Raw genomic sequence first — 12,932 nt, 5'->3', positions numbered from 1 at the left:
CCAAATTTGTTCTGCCCTCAAGTTCCATCTTCTGCTCTTAAATTAAAATGTCCTTCTTTTCACTCTCAATCAAAATGGATGGGACTGAGCAAGTTTGAACTCCCACAAGAGACAAGTGACAAGAAAGATGAATTCTTGACCAATTGGACTAATTCTGTTACTTACACCTTTTCCCCTGGGGCGTGGAGGGAAAATGCTAACAATCTTCTCAGAGATTCATTCTGTGTGGCTTCCCTGATGCTGTGTGTTTGTACTCATCACGGTGGGGCATATACTTTCTTCCCTGCTGAAATTCCAGCTTTCATTTTTCTTTAGCAAGCAACACTTAGTTTGCTGCAGCCTGCTGATTACAAGGGTGCACAGACCCAGATGAATCATAGAAGCAGGCAGATGGCACAAATACAAATCCTCTGCATTGTGTCTTACACCCACACTAACCTTCTCATGTGGCCTCTCTTCCCAGCATCCCTTTCCTTCATTACCTCATCCATACCCAAAGGACAATTAGTGCATTCAGGCACTAGAGACAGCTAACTGTACAAGGGAGAGTACAGCAAACAACCTCCTGGTTCTTGGAATCTAGACACAAGACAAAGGCAAAAGAATTAAAAACAGTAATCGTATCTGTGGCAAGTGCTGCAGGGTGCCATCCAGATCTCTCATCAGGTCCTAAGTATTCATCCCCCAGCTGCCAGGGGTGTTGACTTCTGGTGGCTTAGCTGAGTTCCTTTTTAAGTTATGTCCATGGGCTAAGGGGGCCACGTTTCCCAGTGACACCTCCCTCCCAAAGACAGAGAGTATCCAATCCAGTACCTGGTCAATGTGTATGTGTTGGGTGGGTTTGGTGGGGTGGGGTGGGGGCAGTCAAAGCTGATCTTTCTGCTTAATTTCAGAGCAACTCTGAACGGCCATCCCAGGTCCAAAGCTCCCCGTAAGATTGGCAGGGGCTTTTATTTGGACTGCATTGACGTTTGACTTCTCCTTCTGACCTGTCCTTCTCCTATCACCCACCAAAAGAATTTTCTGTGTACAAATCTCCATCTCAGAACCTATTTGCCATTGAACCTGACCTAAAACAGTAACTCTGACAAATGAATGCATCAAGGTTTGAGGAAACTAGTATTCCAGAAACGTCCACCAAGACTTGAAGCACTCCTTAAGATTCATGGAAAGTTAGGGGGTAGTCTGTGGTGTTACAGAGCCAGCCAAATTGGCCCCACAGTTAGATGGATGCCCAAGTTAGGCTCTGGGGAATGACAGGACCTGGGACTGAAGCCAAGATGCCTTGGGCTCTGTCCCAGCATTTCTTCTGTGTGCCCTTACACAGGGTTTTTAGAGCAGTGCTTCTCAAATGAGCAGTGTTGGAGGACCATTTTCACTTTCAATATATCACAAACCAATTTCTTGTCAAGTACACTAAAATAAACTACAACTCCACACTCCCTAAGTGTGGCCTACACATAGTAACTGCCTTCAAAAGAGCATAGTATGAAAGTAGGGGCAGGGAAGAAGATAACTTTACAGTAAAGAAAACTGGCAAAGACTGCCTCTGCCAGACGACCAAGGTCAACATCAACAACAGTGATAAGTCCTGTGCAAAGTATGTAGCCTTGATATGATGTGGTGAAAATGGCACTTCAGCTCTTTGGTCTTCCTCCCCCAAACCCATAAGCCCAGTTTAATCATGAGAAAGGCAAATTCCAATTGAAGGACATCCTACAAAACACCTGCCTGATAATTTTCAAATCTTTCAAAGTCATGGAAACCAAGAAAAGTCTGAGAAATTGTCACAATCAAGAAGAGACATGATGATTAGTGGTAATACGGTATCGCTGGATAGGATTCTGAAAGAGAAAAAGGACATTAAGTTAAAAACTAAGAATATCTGGATAAAGTATGAATTTCAATGAATCATAACGTATCAGTATTGGTTCACTAATTGTAGCTAATGTAATATATTAATTTTACTGTCTTACACTACCTATAAGATACTGCAGAGTATCTGCGAACTCTCTGTACTATCTTCTGAATGTTTCTGTAAATCTAAAACTGTTCCCAAAATAAAGTTTATTATAGAAAATAAAACAAATGACAACACACCTGGACTTTTAAAGACATATGAAATATAGGCCTAGATGACTTAAAATTTCTCTGTCAAATTACCATAAAAGTTTTTAAAAACTTACTGTCACTTTCTATATTCCAACCACCAGGAGTAAGTGGTTCTCAGACTGGCTTCGGTCTGTTGACTATCTTTGAGGAACTCTCAATTTGACTCTAGGGTTCAGTTTCCTCATCAGTAAAATGGGAGCATAGGGCTATAGGATCATATTCCCCTCTGGATAGCCTCTGGATAGCCTCTGAAGTGCTGCACTAAGTGATCGATCACCGTCTGCCAAAACAGCAGGTGCTCAGAACCAGATGACTAGAATCAAGCCCCCTTCCATGACGATGACATGAGGTCCTCACTATCCAGCATTGTGAACAGCTGTCCTCTCCCTAAACCTCTTGAACTCCAGTAATACAAAGGCTACTATCTCTGGCCTTTTCTTTTTTTTTTTTTCCAATACAGAACTAGAAAAGAGGGAAAACATAAAAATAATGCTATGTGTTCAGGCTGTCACAGATGGTCCCCAAACCAGGGTGCTGAGTGTTCTTTTTCTGTCTCTCACTTGGAACCCCAGAAACCCAAGAGAAGACTCTGGTGCCGGGAGACTGATGGAGTTGCAACCCAGCTGTGGGCCAGGAACCAGAGCGCTGTCTGCAGACCATGAATTGTCATAGTACAGACAGGGCACAGTATGAAAGAAGACACATCACATATGGGGAAGCTGATAAAATAATTAGAAGACAAACCTTCCAACGAGCAAGAAAGAAAAAAAATGGCAGTTGAAAAACAGATGGTGGTAACCTGTCCCATTGAATAGGTTTTTGAGATGTGAGGGGTAGGTTTTAAAACAACCCAAGGAGATAATTATACATCTGAGATGGCCAGAGATTATTCAATTTCTTGTGGATCTTGGAAAGCCAAGAGCTGATGCCCACAACTAAAGCCCCAAGAAACAGGATGCACACAGAGCAAAGGCCAACAGGGAATTGGAATGAAGAACACTGTTCACCACTCAGGCTCCATGAGTGAGATGAAGGATATTTAAATATTGTAACTTGGAAGGAATTTAAATATTGAAACACTTTGGGAGGCCGAGGCAGGCGGATCACAAGATCAGGAGTTCGAGACCAGCCTGACCAACATGGTGAAACTCCGTCTCTACTAAAAATACAAAAATTAGCCAGGCATGGTGGCGCACACATGTAGTAATCTCAGCTACTCAGGAGGCTGAGGCAAGGGAATCCCTTGAACCCGGGAGGCAGAGGTTGCAGTGAGTTGAGATCACACCACTGCACTCCAACTTGCGACAGAGCAAGACTCCATCTCAGATAAATAAATAAATATTGAAACCCTTATTCCATGTGTCATTCATATGTTATCTCCTACTAATTATATATTATTTCCTATACTTAAACTTCTACTACAAAACTCTGTGGTCCATCTCCTAGCAAAAGAGTCCGTCTACGTATTTGACCCATATTTTAGAAATTCTTAGAGGTGGAATGTTTCAGCAAAGGTTTCATAAGAGTAACGTATTGGCATAAGAGTGACATACTGGCATAAGAGTAGCACATTGGCAATGTCATGTTACTTGTTTTAATAAATAATCTCAGAATCTCAGTGACTTAACACATAAAGTATGGTTCTGCACAGGTCAGCAATAGGGGCTCTGCTCCAGGTGGTCTTTCAGGAAGCAGGCTTCTCCCATGCTGTGTCTCCTCCATTTTAAACACAAACCAGCAGAAATGGGTAGGGAAAGCAGAGAAAGGAGAAAGCCCATCCACTCTTACCTGCCTTGGCCTAGAAATGACACACTGCTTTGCTCACATTGCATTGGCAAGAACTAGTCACATTGTGTCCGGAATTGGTGGGTTCTTGGTCTCACTGACTTCAAGAATGAAGCCGTGGACCCTCGTGGTGAGTGTTACAGCTCTTAAGATGGCGCGTCTGGAGTTTGTTCCTTCTGATGTTCGGATGTGTTCGGAGTTTCTTCCTTCTGGTGGGTTCGTGGTCTCGCTGGCTCAGGAGTGAAGCTGCAGACCTTCCAGGTGAGTGTTACAGCTCTTAAGGCCACGCATCTAGAGTTGTTCTTTCCTCCCGGTGGGCTTGTGGTCTCGCTGGCTTCAGGAGTGAAGCTGCAGACCTTCACGGTAAGTTACAGCTCGTAAAAGCAGTGTGGACCCAAAGAGTGAGCAGTAGCAAGATTTATTGCAAAGAGCGAAAGAACAAAGCTTCCACAGTGTGGAAGGGGACCCCAGCGGGTTGCCACTGCTAGCTCGGGCAGCCTGCTTTTATTCTCTTATCTGGCCCCACCCACATCCTGCTGATTGGTAGAGCCGAGTGGTCTGTTTTGACAGGGTGCTGACTGGTGCGTTTACAATCCCTGAGCTAGACACAAAGGTTCTCCAGTCCCCACCAGATTAGCTAGATACAGAGTGTCAACACAAAGGTTCTCCAAGGCCCCACCAGAGTAGCTAGATACAGAGTGTCGATTGGTGCATTCACAAACCCTGAGCTAGACACAGAGTGCTGACTGGTGTGTTTACAAACCTTGAGCTAGATACAGAGTGCCAACTGGTGTATTTACAATCCCTCAGGTAGACATAAAGGTTCTCCACGTCCCCACCAGACTCAGGAGCCCAGCTGGCTTCACCCAGTGGATCCTGCACTGGGGCTGCAGGTGAAGCTGCCTGCCAGTCCCGCGCCGTGCACCCGCACTCCTCAGCCCTTGGGTGGTAGATGGGACTGGGCGCCCTGGAGCAGGGGGCGGTGCTCATCGGGGAGGCCGCACAGGAGCCCATGGAGTGGGTGGGAGGCTCAGGCATGGCGGGCTGCAGGTCCCCAGCCCTGCCCTGCGGGAAGGCAGCTAAGGCCCGGTGAGAAATCGAGAGCAGCGCCGGTGGGCTGGCACTGCTGGGGGACCCAGTACCCCCTCCGCAGCCGCTGGCCCGGGAGCTAAGCCCCTCATTGCCCAGGGCCGGCAGGGCCAGCCGGCTGCTCCGAGTGCGGGGCCCGCCAAGCCCATGCCCACCCGGAACTCCAGCTGGCCCGCAAGCGCCGCGCGCAGCCCCAGTTCCCTCTCGCGCCTCTCCCTCCACACCTCCCTGCAAGCTGAGGGAGCCGGCTCTGGCCTTGGCCAGTCCAGAAAGGGGCTCCCACAGTGCAGCGGTGGGCTGAAGGGCTCCTCAAGTGCCGCCAAAGTGGGAGCCCAGGCATAGAAGGCGCCGAGAGCGAGCAAGGGTTGTGAGGACTGCCAGCATGCTGTCACCTCTCAACATGACCTCACCAGATACAAGAAGGCTGGGAAATAGTTTGACCCTGTGCCCAGGAAGAAGAAATAGGTTTGATGAGCACTAAGATGATTGCCAGGAGTAATCATAAGAGGCACTCTCAGAAAGCTGCCCAAACATGTTGGTCTTCAATAGTTTCACAAGGCTCAGAGAATGAAATGCTCTGAAAACATGGGCACTGTCTAGACAACTTTCTTATTAGCACTTGAGTCAGTGCCCCACCTGTTAGCACTTACTCACAGGATTAAAAGTGTGGGTTCTGAAGTTTGACTGCCTTTACTCAAATCTGGCTTCTGCTTCTTGCCTCCTGTGTAACCAATCTGGGATAAGTTAAACCTCCTCTTTGCAGCTTGGTTTTCTCCTTTTCACTTAGATGTTGGTACAAAGGATAAGGATTGTTGTTTCAGAGACTGTGAAGTTTAAATGAGATAATTCTCATAAAACACTTCACATGGTGCCCAGTGCATAATAATTTCTTAACATTTGTTAAATACTTCTTACATACCAGGGAGTACCATAAGTGCTTTATATTAATAAACCAACTTAATGCTCACAAGAACCCACAGAAGTTGGAATCGTTTTCTCCATTTTAGACATAGAAAAAGAGGCCCAGAAGAGTTAACCAGTCCAAAGTGATACAACCAGTGAGGAGAAGAAAAAATTAGTAACCCAGGCATCCTGGCTTCAAAGCTAAATTGTTTTACCCTATCATCACCTGCCTTTCAATGAATATCCCCTATTTACTTGCTATTAGCACCTTTATTGAGGTGTAAATGATATAAAATAATGTACTTATTTTATATAAGTACAATCTGATAAGTTTGATGTCATACATATACATATACCTGTAAAACTGTCACCACAATCAAGATTATGAACATATCCATCATCCCAAGACGTTTTTCTAGCCCCTTTGAAATCCTTTTCTTCGACTACTCTCCACTCCCCCTATCCCCAGGCAACTACTTATCTGCTTTCTGTCACTATAAATGTCTGAATTTTCTAGATTTGTGTATAAATAAAATCATACAGTATGTCATTTTTATCTGCTTCTATAAGTATAATTACATTGAATTTCACTCGTGTTGCATGTGCTAATAGTTCATTTATTTTATTGATAAGTATCCCATTGTATAGCTATACCACAGTTTATTTATCCATTCATCTATTGATGGACACTGATGGACATATGGGTTGTTTCTAGTTTTTGACTATTACAATAAAGCTTCTATGAATAATCATGTTCAGTCCTTGTATAGACCCATACTTTGATTGCTCTTCAGTAAATACCTGTAAAATGACTGGGTTATTTGCTATCTATATGTTTAGCTTTTAAAGAAACTAGCTATTTTCTAGAATGATTGTACCATTTTACACATCCATCAGCAGTACATGAGAGTTCCAGTTGCTTCCCGCCCTCGACTTGCCATGGTCAGTCTTTATTCTAACAGATGTGTAGTGCTATCTCAGTGTGGTTTTAATCTGCCCCTAAGGAATAATGATATTGAACATTTTTAATGCATTTATCTGCCATCCATATGTCCTTTCTGGTAAAGTACCTGTTCTAATATTTTGCCCTATTTTACTGGTTTATTTGTTCTCTTATTACTGTGTTAAGGGAATTCTTTATATATTCTGTATGCAAGTCTTATTAGATATGTGATTTGAAAATATTTTCTTCCAATAGGTGGATATTCTTCATTTTCTTAAGTTTCTTGCAAAGAGTAGAGGTTCTTAATTTGAATGAAGTCCAATTTATATTTTTTTCTTTTATGGTTTATTCTTTTGGTATGGGATTTATAAACATTTTTCCTAATACCTTGTCACAAAGATGTTCTTTTCTGTTTCCTTCTAGAAATTTTATATTTTTAGATCTTGAAAGTAGGCCTATGGTCTCTTTTGGATTTGGATATGTTGCAAGGTTTGAATCAAAGGAGTTTTCTGCTTTTTTTTTCCTGTTTTTATGAATGGATGATCAATTGTTAAGAAGACTATGCTTTCTCTGTTGAAGTGCCTTTAAACCTTTATAAAAGTCAATTCACCAGATACATGAGATGTATGTTTCCATTATATCTACTTATATATTGTCCATCTTGATACCATTACCACACTACCTTGATTACAATAGTTTTATGTCTCAAAATTAGGTAGTATGAGTCCCCCAACTTTGTTGTTTTTCAAAATTATCTTGGCTATTCTAAGTCCTTTGCATTTCTATATAAATTTTAGAATCATCTTATCAACTTCTACCAAAAAAAAAAAAAAAGATAAAAGAAAAAAAAGCCTTCTGGGATTTTCACTGGGAATGCTTTGAATTTATACATCAATTTGGAGACAACTAACAATATTGATTCTTCTATTCCAAGAATTCAGCATATTGTTCCATTTATTTATATCTTCTTTAGTTTTTCTTAGCAATGTTAAGTAGTTTACAACAGGGATCCCCAGCCCCTGGGCCATGTGGACCAATACTGGTTCATGGCCTGTTAGGAACCAAGCCACACAGCAGGAGGTGAGCGGTGGGCGAGCAAGGGAAGCTTCATCATATTTACAGCTGCTCCCCACTGCTCACATTACTGCCTGAGCTCCGCCTCCTGTCAGATCAGCGGCGGCATTGGAGCCTCACAAGAACGCAAACCCTATTGTGAACTGCACATGGGAGGAATCTAGGTTGCATGCTCCTTATTAGAATCTAATGCCTGCCTGATGATCTGTCACTGTCTCCCATCAACCCCATATGGAGTCCCATATAAGCTTGTAGGAAAACAAGCTCAGGGCTTCCACTGATTCTACATTATGGTGAGTTGTAAAATTATTTCATTACATATTACAATGTAATAATAATAGAAATAAATTGCAAAATTAATATAATGTGCTTGAATCATCCTGAAACCATCCCCCGACCGCCCCTGGTCTGTGGAAGAATTGTCTTCCACAAAACCTGTCCTCGGTGCCAAAAACATTGGGGACTGCTGGTTTACAATATACAGATATTACGATTATTTTTAGCAACTTCTTTTATATCCATATTATTTCTCTATACAGATTATATCTAAAAGTAGCAGGTCACTAATACTTCTCCTGTGTCTTCACTGGGCCTCCATTTCCTCATCTGTGAAGACAGAATAAAAACAACTGCTGCCAAAGTTGGGCACAAAATTGCATGTGTAAGGCACCTAACATTTGTGCCTATTGCACAATGCTGCTGGTCTGATTACAGAGTTAATAAGTTTTGTTTAATAAAAGGATGAAGAGGGAAATAGAGGAGTCATAAGGGTGAGGCAACAAAGTGTGGGTTCAAAGCAAGAGGCATCCAATCTGAATAAGATTGAGCCTAAAAACAAAACAAAACAAAACAAAACAAAACCCAATGACCACAGCAGCACTAATTGCTCAGAAATTAACCCCAAGACTCAGATAGCCAAATGAGGTGGTGTGGTGGAAGCAGTTGTAATGCTCCTGGCTAGACAGAGAATACATAGTAAGAATCTGTTGGGTGCACATACATTAAGAAATTAACAGGTGATGTTCCAGTTATAGGAATGGGAGCAACCAACAGAAATTTAGCCAGGAAAGGAGCTTGAATATGTAGCACTGAATACTCTCTGCATATCTGGGTAGACTGTAACCTTGTCCATGTCCAGATAAGAACTAAATAAAGCTGACTCGTGATGCTTCTTAACCTCTATTCATCTGCTGATACAAGGGAGTCCATAACCCACCAGGAAAGGGGGCTCCACCCACTCAGAGTGGGCACTGATAACAAAAAACCCAGCAAAATGCTAAATGCATAGCAATCTACAAGAAACTCTTAGCTGACCAACTGTGAAAACATTTATAATCAGGGTTCTGAATTTTTTATTGATTGATGGGTGTGGAGAGAATAGATTTATTAATCAAGGTAATTAGCACTTGCTACCACAACAAGCAAACCAGGAATCTCAGAGGCTTAGCAGGATAAAGGTTGCTTTGACAGGACATAAAGTTGCTGTTTGTTGGGCAGTGCTCCTGAAACTCACAGCCACACCATCTGGAACACACGGCCTCCAAGGTTGCCATACCCAAAAAAGAGAGCCACAGAGGAACCACATTGGCTCTTCACTGCCTCAACTCAGAAGATCTGCTCACACCCATTGGCCAGAAAAAATCACATGGCCCTGAACTAACTGCTAGGGAGATTGGGGCATATAAAAATGCACACCATAAGCATTAACTATCTCTCCTGCAGAAAGAACTAGGTTCTTTCCCCCATTCCACTCCATTTTTCTCCTGCGGAAGTGGTAGGAAGCAAACAGATAAGCTGTTCAAGCAAAGGGTCTGCTGTGAGGTGTGTTACATGGCCAGGGGTGAAAAAAATATGAAAATCTGGCCACGGTGATGGAGACAGCTCAGTATTTATGGAAGGAATTTTGGAGCACTGCTCTCAATGACAGTATTCCTGTACCCAAATCTTTACACCCAAAAAGCTCTGAATATGTTCCAGTGTACTGAACATGTAACCAAGGGGTGGAAATAGGAAGGATCACACTTGTCATCACTCCCAGTGACCCACTGGGGGATTTCTGTCCTTCCTGCCCCCATAATTCTGGGTTCTGTAGGCTTTGACCCTAGAAGGGCACATTTTCGCCAGAGGACACAGCAAGTGTCCCACTGAACTATAATTTATGATTGTTCACAAGGCATGTTGGACTCCTAGTGTCCAGAAATCAGCAGGCAAAAAGGGTAGTCAACATATCATCTTATTATATGTCTGCAGGATCTGTAGTTATATCCCCTTTTTCATTCCTGATATTGATCATTTGTGTTCTTTTTCTCTTGATCAGTCTAGCTATGGTTCTATCAATTTTCTTGATCTTTTCAAGAATCAGTTTTACTCCTACCTGTGTCTTTATACTTAAACTGCATCTCTTATAACCAATATAGTTCCTCTAATGTTGTTTTATATTTTGTTGATATCTTTTCCTACCTTAATTAGTTCTACTCTTCTACTGCATTGGGATTTAACTTATTCTAATCTTTTGGCTTTTTAAGGTAGCCTTAGGTCATTAATTTAGACTTTTCTTCTTTTCTAATACAAGCACATAAAAATGTAAATGTTCCTTTAATTACTGTAGTAACAGTTGCTTTAAAATCTACATCTATTAATTCCAATATCTAGGTCATCTCAAGATTGATCTTCATTGATTATATTTTCTCTTCAGAATAGGTCAGGAATCTGGTTCCTGCTCTTTGTATGTTGGGTAATTCTGGATGGTTTCCTGGACACTGGGAATGTTTTGTTAGGGAGATTCTGCATTTCTGTTACACTTCTCCCATCGAGTGTGATGTTTTTGTTTTGACAAAACTGCAAACTCTGTCTTTTGGGCAGTAGCTCTTATCTCAGTTAGGTCATTGACCCTTTACTGAGCTGCTTGCAGTGTGCCACATGCACACAAAGTTTGGGACTCAGCCAGAAAGTTGGGCACCTGATGCATGGAATTTGGGGCTCCCCTCTCTGGCACTCTTCTTTTAGAGATTTCCTCTCACTTTCTTCTGGCTCTGGCTGCTCTCAACTTTTTCTTCCAGTTCGTCAGGCCAGAAAGACTATGGGCATTGTCTAAGGCCTGCTCTTAAGCTAAAAACTATAAATAAGGGAAGACACACCTTGTCTTATCCTTTCACACATGTGCCAACTAATCCCCATAATCTGCTTACAGTTACTCACCTTCAGATAGTTGTTCTTTGTATTGTTTATCTGTGGTCAGTCTGGTAGCAATTTAGCCATCCCAGAAGTGAAAATAAGTATGCACATTTTAAAGTAACAATTAGGCATAAGACATTTAAGTGTGTGAGTTAACTTTCTGTGTTCATTTTTCCACAATAAGAAGACTTAGAGGAGCAAAAGAACACAAGACAGCTTGGAAGTGGAGAATGAGTTTCTGGAAATTGAGAAAACACAGAAAAGGAGGTAGAGGCACCACGACAGCATAATTATGGGCTGAGTTGATTCTCGGTCCAATCTGGCAAGAGTGATGAAGGTTACTGGTAAACATGTGGAGAGCCACATGCTGTGCTCCATACCTGCTCTTTGTCCCCCAACCCCACTCTCCACTCTCACCTGCTGTCTGCTCTGGAGGCCAATCTATATGAAAACTGTGTCAAGGGTTCCCTTTTCCTCTGGCTTCCATTTGCATTCAACCAGTGGAGAATACCTGCAGGAGATTAAAGGGAGGGAGGAAAGTGAGGTCAGGATATTTTTCCCCCAAGATCTCTCCCTGGTAGGTTTCTGTGACTTGATTGCATTCCTCCACCAAAGGCCACATTAACTATCAGGCAGCCCTCTCAAAAACCTCTCTAGGTGCTGGTAAACACTCCTTTCCTTCCACCCTTCTGGCTTAGTGTTGGTAATGGCCCTCTACTGGGGCGCTGCAACATCCCTTGTTGCTTTTCCTAAATCCTGCGCACACTTTTGTAAACAGTTCCTTTATTAAACTCTTCCCAGCATGAGTGCACCATCTGTTTCCTGCCAGGATCCTGATGGATAGAGCACGCTCAGAAAAACAACTTTAACAGGGCCTTAGAAACAGGATGGTAAAATATCAGCCCACTGTCAAGGAGGGGAGAACACATTAAATACCTCCAAAATAATAACTCATAAGCTTTATTCACAGGTATTGCCTAATTTAATGCATTTAACAACACTCAGATTACATAGGTAATGATATCATTTCCATTTAAAGTTGAGAAAATTGAGACTCTAAAGCAGGTGGGCCACTGGGATTCCCTGACCTTCTTTAGGCTATAAATCCTCTTATCTCCCCACTACCCCTAACCCATTTCATTCAGACAACACACACCACCAATGCTGAAATGTAGAGCTCTCCAACTTCTGGGGCAGCCAGGACATTTTTAAAGTCCTTGAAGCCCAGGAAGGGTGTGGTCATCCCAACTTTGCTCTGCTTCTGTTAAAATCCAAATGCTAGAAAAATAGTCCATGGTAAATTCAGCTAGTTTGGAGACCTGAGCATATTGTTCAGAGACCCCTCTTGCATTTATTTTAAAGAAACTATTTTTAAAAACTAAAATGCAATATGGGAGTTGTAGTGTGTACAGCTCACTGAAGTATTCCTTAAACATCACTCCAGGGCTCCACAGGAGTTCCCAAGCTTCAGGTTGTGAAACTCATGATACAGAATTTAAGTCAGCAGAATAGATTAAGACCTCAGGCTCTGGGAATGGGCAGATTTGAGTTCCTTTACAACATTTGCTAGCAGCCATATTCTAGGCAAGCTGCATAATTTTTCTTACCTTCAGTTTTCTCATCTGTAAAATGGAGATAATAATAATACCTACATCATAATGTTAAATAAATTAAATAAGCTCAGTCATTTTAAGTGCTTAATACAGAGCCTGGCTCACTATAATCACTCAATAAAATACAGCCAACATTAATATTCAGATTCAAATTCACAGCAAAGATTCATCTTATTATAATATGGCATGTAAATATTAAAAGAAAAATGTCTTTAAATCCTTTTAGACACATATTAAAG

At 42.2% G+C, this 12,932-nt stretch overlaps 1 long non-coding RNA gene across 3 annotated transcripts in view; it reads right to left on the bottom strand.

Annotated features, from left to right (window-relative positions):
* LOC104001837 (uncharacterized) overlaps nt 1-12,932 on the bottom strand; it is a 262,940-nt gene that overhangs the window by 190,804 nt on the left and 59,204 nt on the right. For all 3 annotated transcript variants that reach the window (XR_008538815.2, XR_001708725.3, XR_008538816.2), the window contains one exon: nt 11,498-11,591. This is a non-coding gene — a long non-coding RNA (uncharacterized LOC104001837). The remainder of the gene's footprint in view (nt 1-11,497; nt 11,592-12,932) is intronic.

The sequence above is a fragment of the Pan troglodytes genome, chromosome 14, assembly GCF_028858775.2.
Source record: "Pan troglodytes isolate AG18354 chromosome 14, NHGRI_mPanTro3-v2.0_pri, whole genome shotgun sequence".
In the NCBI taxonomy this organism is placed as follows: Eukaryota; Metazoa; Chordata; class Mammalia; order Primates; family Hominidae; genus Pan; species Pan troglodytes.
This window is presented reverse-complemented; position numbering and strand designations above follow the sequence as displayed.